Source organism: Delphinus delphis, chromosome 1 (genome assembly GCF_949987515.2).
Source record: "Delphinus delphis chromosome 1, mDelDel1.2, whole genome shotgun sequence".
Lineage (NCBI taxonomy): Eukaryota > Metazoa > Chordata > Mammalia > Artiodactyla > Delphinidae > Delphinus > Delphinus delphis.
Window position 1 is genome coordinate 58036079 of NC_082683.1, and position 7048 is coordinate 58043126.

At 48.2% G+C, this 7048-nt stretch overlaps 1 protein-coding gene across 2 annotated transcripts in view; it reads right to left on the minus strand.

The window, feature by feature from the left end:
- The window catches only part of GNG12 (G protein subunit gamma 12), a 124488-nt gene extending 123202 nt beyond the window's left edge, over positions 1-1286 (minus strand). The window contains exon 1 of one of the 2 annotated variants that reach the window (XM_060023716.1): positions 925-1286. The gene's annotated coding sequence lies outside the window, so the exon portion shown is untranslated. The remainder of the gene's footprint in view (positions 1-924) is intronic. The other variant, XM_060023711.1, reaches the window with a different exon arrangement.
- Positions 1287-7048: the final 5762 nt, after the last annotated feature.

Consider the following 7048-nt stretch of genomic DNA (forward strand, 5'->3'; position numbering starts at 1 on the left):
CGAAAGTTATGAATGGTTTAAGTCAAGTTTACAAGACACAAATGGAAGGCGAGGGACAAGTGAGTGTCGGACGACTTCAGTGACAGCGTTTTAGAATTAGCTTTAATTGATATGCCCTAGTTAAAATTAAAAAAAAAAAAAGTCACTCTGATCCACGCAATAAGTGTCAGGGCAGTACTTTTTAAAATCACGCAAGACTCACGTCTGAGTCTTGACCGCCTCATACCATCCGCAAATACAGTCTCCAGGCCACTCACTGCTCGGGGGTCCCTCGCGGGATGTGTGATCTGAGTCGTCGCTGTGACCCGCTATTTCCCCGCCAGACCCCCAGCGCCGAGCGGGTTCCAGGTCTGCGCACACGCCGCCTAGTCCCCAGAAAGAACGGAAGAAAGTAGGGAAGAGGGGCGTGGCGCCCCGGTCTCCCCCAGTTGTCCGCCCTCCTCCCGAACCTGGCACCACCGCAAGCACGAGCGGGGAACGCCGGAACCTTCCAGCCCCAACCCGGTGCGGGGCGCACGGCCGCGGGCAGACCAGGAAGCAAGCGAGCGAGCTGGGAGACCTCTCCTCCCACTCCCGCCCTCGTCCCGGGGGCCGCGCCCCCAGCCCTGGCCCCGCAGGGCCCCTGGCTTCCTGCGCCCTCCGACCGCCGCCCGTCGAGGGCGAGAGCGCCGTCTGTCTCCGGGTCTCGGCGTCCCTTGCCCTCCCTCCCCCATCCCGGTCTCCGGCGCCCAGTGCCCCGACCAGTCCCCGCCCTCCGGGACACTCTTTCCTCCTTCCTTCCTTCCTCCGTTCCCTCCCTCCATCTCGCTTCCCAGCACCGGGAACTCGGAGGCGGCTCCCGAACTGGCCAGCCGACGCCCCGCGCTGCGCCCCTGTCCCCTCGGGGACCGGACCCGCCACCTGCGCCCGCCGCTCGGTGCTCACTCGCCTGCCGGTGCGCTGCCCCTGCCGTCACCGCCGCTGCCGGGGACTCTGTCTCTAAGGGCTCCTGGAGACGACTCCGACCTCTCCTCCTGCTGCTCCTCCGGGCGGGCGCCGGCTCCGCCTCGCTCGGGTAGGCGGGGCGGACAGCCCGACGGGCGGGGCGGCGGCAGCCTCGGACTCCTTCCTCCAGGCCCGGCCCTCCTCCCTCCTGCCCAGACGCCCTGGCTGTTCCCTGGTTCGGCCGCCGAACCCGCGTCAGGTCTGGGCCGGCAGAGGGGAAGAGTTGGGAGCGTTGAAGTCTTGCAAACGGCTGGCTGCCTTGGACACCCCCAGTTTCCCTTCCCCGACTTCCCCGTAGCCTTGAAGTTCAAGGATTCTCGGGCCGCCCCACTTCACAGCCCTCCACCGGGTCGCTCTGACTCCTGAGAAGTTTCCTTCGCGTGCGAACGCTCGAACGCTCGGCAACTCTTAAGCCAGCCGTCCCTTAGGCCGCCAATACGCACGCCGCCAACCCCCTACACAAAAGTTAGGCTCTGCTCCAGGAATTTCTTAAGAAAACAGTCACAGTAAAATTTAAAGGGCCCTGGGGCCACAGAGAGATTTTGCTTTCCAGAAAATGGAGCTATAACTGCGGATTGTTGAATTTTTAGTACATCCACTCATCATGTGCATCCCCTCCATCTCTCGCCGTGAGATTTGTGTTTCCGAACGCCCAGTACCTGGTAGAGTTCTGCTTAATGAATGGATTCAGGGTGGGGTAGTTTGAAAAGCCACTTCTGTTTCCACAGACTTCTGACTATTCGTATATAGAGCCATTCAACGAACACTCATTGAGCACCTGCTGTGTGCCAAGCATTGCAATAATGGTGATTGGAGAGACACAACGATGAATCAGACGGGGGACTCACCCTCAAAAAGTCCAGAAAGAGTCCAGAAAGAGTCAAAAAGTTGGATGTGCAGAAATCTTACCACTCAGTGGACTTCTTGCAGGTTCCTAGGTATCTGCTTTCTTGTTTGACAGGGTGGAGATAAAAGAGAAGGCCAAAGTAGCTCACTTAAAACCAGTGTGGGCAGAGTCCAGACTTGAAATGGAGTCTTAAAGCGTTGGTGAAGGATGTCTGTGAGTTGAGTTTCACCAACTGAGGAGAAGTGAGGCCTAGGGAAGCCAGGAGCCAAGGATTGCAGTGAGGACATTATCTTCACTCTTTCTTCCCTCCTGACCCCTGCTCAAGTATCATTCTCAGTGAAATCTTTTGACCAGGCTGTAGAAGGGGTACTGCGGGTATAGGAAGTCTGTGGTTGGATGCTTTGCCCCAGGACTGTGATTCTTGCAACCTGTGGATGGCGGTAGCTGTTGGTGTGCAAGCCACAGGCTGCCAGGGGAGCTCTTTATTCCCCGCTTGGTACAGTAGCAGGAAATGCTTGACTGATTCACAGACACTGACAGTTCCATGAATACACTCTAAACAGAGCAGCCTGATGCCAGCTGGGACTGAGACCATCATACACTGGAGTTTGTATCTTTTGGCCACAGACTACAGAATCGACTCCTATAGCCCCACCACTGATTTGCACTTCTGGAGCCCTTTATCGTCTAGTAAATGCTTTCATGTATGTAATTCTCATCTGGAAACTGAGGCACCAAGAACTGAAGGGGTTTATTGAAGCTTTTCTAATTTAGTGCTATTCAAAGTGTGGTCCACGGAACAATGACCATCTGGGAACTGTTACCCATCTGTAATGGGATAAGCACAGAAATTGAAGGTGAGCATGTAAAAACTTTTATAGCAATTTGAGTAATTTTCTGCCTGTTGAAATTAAGAATAAAAGATGGCCTTGTATTCTGTATGTTTCTTTCATTTTTCTCGTTATCCATTTTGTATTTATCATGTTGGATAAAAGCATCAGCCTGCAACAGATTGAAAAGAAAATCCCACAGATAGTTTGAGATGCACTGATCTAGTCAGGAGCAAGGCAAGAAAAATAAGAGCTAACACTTTCATGGCAGATGTTGCTTTAAGTGCTTAACATATATTAACTCTATTAATCCAACCCTAGCAGGTAGGCTCAGAGAGGTTAAGCCATGCAATCCAAAAGTGGCAAAGCCAGAATTCAACCCAAGGGGTCTGACTCCAGACTGTGCTTTTACCCACGACCCTGCATCCAGTCGTTCTTTTACCCACGACCCTCCATCCAGTCGTTCTTTCTGCTCTGTTGTGTCCAAACTTCAGTCATTCACATTTCATCTACATATCACTGGGCCTCCTATATGATTTTTTTAATTTATATTTTTGATTGACTTACTTTTGTTATTTCTTACACATAGCATGCTTGCTGTTAGTAATCTCACCTGTGAAATCATGACTTTGATGAGCTAGCATCAGTCTCTTACTCTAGATCACATCAAAGTAGATGCTTAACACCAGCAGTTGCTGTCAGTGTTCTGCCGTATCCCCTCTGATCCTTCTCCAGTTTCGTGCACACTGGCTGCAGGTGTGCATTCATTCCCATCACCTGATCCTGGCACCTGGGACTGAGACCATCATACACTGGAGTTTGTATCTTTTGGCCACAGACTACAGAATCGACTGGCACCTGCATGTCATTGTCAGAACACCACCCTCAGCTGCAGGATTTACTTTGCTGGCTCACAGGGCAGCTGGAAGTACCTGGGAATTGATGTTCCCCCATCCCCGCCTCAACCTTTAACCAGTGACTAAGGACTATGGCCACATAAATACGCCAGTTCCTTTGCTCTCAGTTGGAACAACTTCAGGGTGAATCTCCACTGTCTACAGGGCTCCCTACGAGATTGAGCGAAATTCTCTCCCCACTTCTGTGGGAATTGATGCCACATTCTTGCTTGTCCTTCTTACCCTTCCGGGACCTACTTCCCACTCCCCCACCTAGGAACGCATCCTAATCAGGACCAACTATATAATTTGCAGAGCCTGATACAAGATTTAAAAATGCTCATAAATCATTAAGAATTTCAAGATGGCAACAACTATTAAACCAAGTATGGGGGACATGTGTGACTACACACGTGTGTGACTTTACAGGCTGCACAACAACGATTTAGGCCTGGATGCTAGTAAGTCATTTTCACTTTTCTTCTTTTAAAAAAATAAATTTGTTTATTTATTTTGGGCTGCGTTGGGTCTCCATTGCTGCACGCGGGCTTTCTCTAGTTGAGATGGACGAGCGGGGGCTGCTCTTTGTTGCAGTGCATGGGCTTCTCACTGCAGTGGCTTCTCCTGTTTCAGGGCACGGGCTCTAGGCGCACAGGCCTCAGTAGTTGTGGCTCGCGGGCTCTAGAGTGCAGGCCCAGTAGTTGTGGCGCACAGGCTTAGTTGCTCCGCGGTATGTGGGATAGTCCCAGACCAGGGCTCGAACATGTGTCCCCTGCATTGGCAGGCAGATTCTTAACCACTGTGCCACCAGGGAAGCCCTCACTTAAGTTCTTATCTCAGGGTCTGCTTCTGGAGAATCCCAAGCTAAGATAACAACTATTAAAGTAAAAGCCAGCGCATTCAAGTACTACCAAAATTATCTTGTATAATACACTGGTGGTCAGCATCCCACACCTTGGGAGCCCACCTTGTAGAAGGGTGGGTCATGTCAAGTTGTACAAAAAGAGCTTGAGCCACAGGAAGAGGTATAGCCGTTGAGAATGGTTTAGGTTAACAAATGATGGGGCAGAAAACGTGGGTTTTCTTCTCAATTCTGACATGGAATGATACACAAAGTGTGAATTTGGGTGGTATCTTAGATTGAGTTACCTGGAAACATACCTTGCATGAAGAAGACTTATGGGCGAGTGGTTAGAAAGATACACCTGTAAGGAAGCAAGGCCGGCAGGATAGGGCAGAGGACAAGGATGCCTCTCAACATGGTTACAGCTGGACCTGCAGTCCAGGGGGGACTGGAGGCAGGTGGTTCTTTTGAAATGGACCGTATTGAGTCCAGTGTATTGGACTTTTGTATCTCCATATCCTGTACTCCTGGGAAGAGGTGTTGCATTAGGCAAAGCAGTTCATTAAGGGTAATGCGCACTGATGGACACAGCTGTGAGTGGTCAGGAACCAATATTCCCAGCAACTCGGGAACAGGTGTGTCACCCCTGAACAGGGGGTCTGGGAGAAGCTCCAGAGTATACACTATAGGTGGGTTATCTCCAAGGTCTCACTTGGGCTTATAGTCAGTCATAACTGGCATTCTCAGCCCATCCCAGGAGGACCTGACCCCTTGGTCTTCCATGTAGCACCTGGGCAATGCTTGGTTGCATTTTGCCTTCTTTATACTATGAACCTATTTAATTTCCAATTTGTTCTTTCTCCAGACTTCTTCAAAACTCTTTTTTCTTTCCCTTTCTGTTTTCTGCTCCAACGTCTTCCACCCTCCCATGGCACTCGAGACAAATCAATCAATCAATCAGTTGCTTATGAAAGAGTGACGGTGTCGTGAAGTAAAATTTTATGCACGAGGCAAGACCTTTGAGATTAAGTCCTGGCTTTGCCACTAACAATCTGTGTGAATTTGGAGCAATCATTTCACCCTACTGGGCTGTGGCTCGTCCTTAAAATAAAGAGATTTACAATGGTCTCTAAAGTCCCAATTCTATGAAATTTAAACATTTTTTAAAAGATGGCTTTCTCTGCTATATAATCCCTTATAAAGCAAGCAAGAGAAATGGTTTTAGAACTCAGGACAGCTGATTGTTTTTAAATTAATTACAATTCGTTGGTGAAGCTCTTCTTCTATGAACTTCTACTCAATAGTCAATAACAACACCCTAGCTAAAGGCTCGGTCAGAAGGAGATGGGGAAAGAGGAATGAAAGAAATGAGGCAAATCAATCAGTCTGTTGGTGATCAGGTCTCCACAGACTTCACAACAATTTATCTGGGATATCAGCGTTGCTTCCTAAGGATTTTATTTCTTCTAATGCACATGGCCACACTCTTTGCCTGAACCTGCCCTAAAAGTTATGAAGAGAGCTTCCTCCTTTTGAATAGGTTACCTGGGTAAGTTTTTCACAAACTGGTTTTTCTGCTCAGTCAGAGGCTGTCATCTTCTCATGTAGAAGTTAGGTCAGGGAAAAGCACCCACAGTCTTGGAAATCCCCAAGTAACTTGTTGAAACACGTATCAGCAGAGGCAGGAGCTATGACCCAAACTGCGACTACAGATCAGTAGATAGTTCAATGCAGTTCCACCCTCAAATGGATGGAAGCCTCCAGAGGCCTGGGTGGGAGTGGCCCAAAATTGAGTCACTAACTCAAGTTAGTTGATTACTTACTCAAAATTAGCTTTCTGGCTTATTACAGAGCTAGGCTCTCTAGCTCTGGAGAATGGAAGTCCCCAGACACTGTTGTATAGAGGTCAAATGTGTGGGCTCAAGAATGAACAAATTTCCCATCATTGAAGGGGTTCAACCAGTGGTCAACTAGGAAGTAGAGATGTAGATGTTATCAAGGGAAGCAACCCAAACGTTCACCAGGGGAGATATATTACCTCCATCTAAAGCACTCTGTGAAAAGAGGTAGATCTAAATATATTCACATGAAAAGATGCCCCAAATATATTTTTGAGCATAGAAAGCAAGTTACAGAAGACCATGAATAGAATTTCCCACTCATGTATAAAAAAAGCATACACACACAAGCACAAATGTCTGTATGAGTATATCTGCAGTGATGTTTGGCAAAATGTTAAAAGTGATTTTATCAAGGTGGTAGGGTTTTGGGTAACCTACACTTTTTTTATATTGCATGAATTTTTTTTTTTTTTTACCACGAAAGTATAGTCTTTCTTTGAATAATGTGAGGTTTTTCCCCATACTAGAAATATATCTCTTTTCATATTATAAAAAGAAGAAAAAAGGCATTGTGTTGACCAGCAGTTGGCAAACTATGGCCAAGGGGGGCAGACCATCGGCCATCTGTTTTTGTGAATAAAGTTTCATTGGAACACCACCACACCCATTCATTTATCTATTGTCTTTGGCTGTTTCTACTTACAGAGCTGAATGGTTATGACAGAAACCTTATGGGTCACAAGGCCTAAAATATGTATCTGCCTCTTTAGAGTTGTGGTAACCCCTGGTGCAGACAATTAGACTAG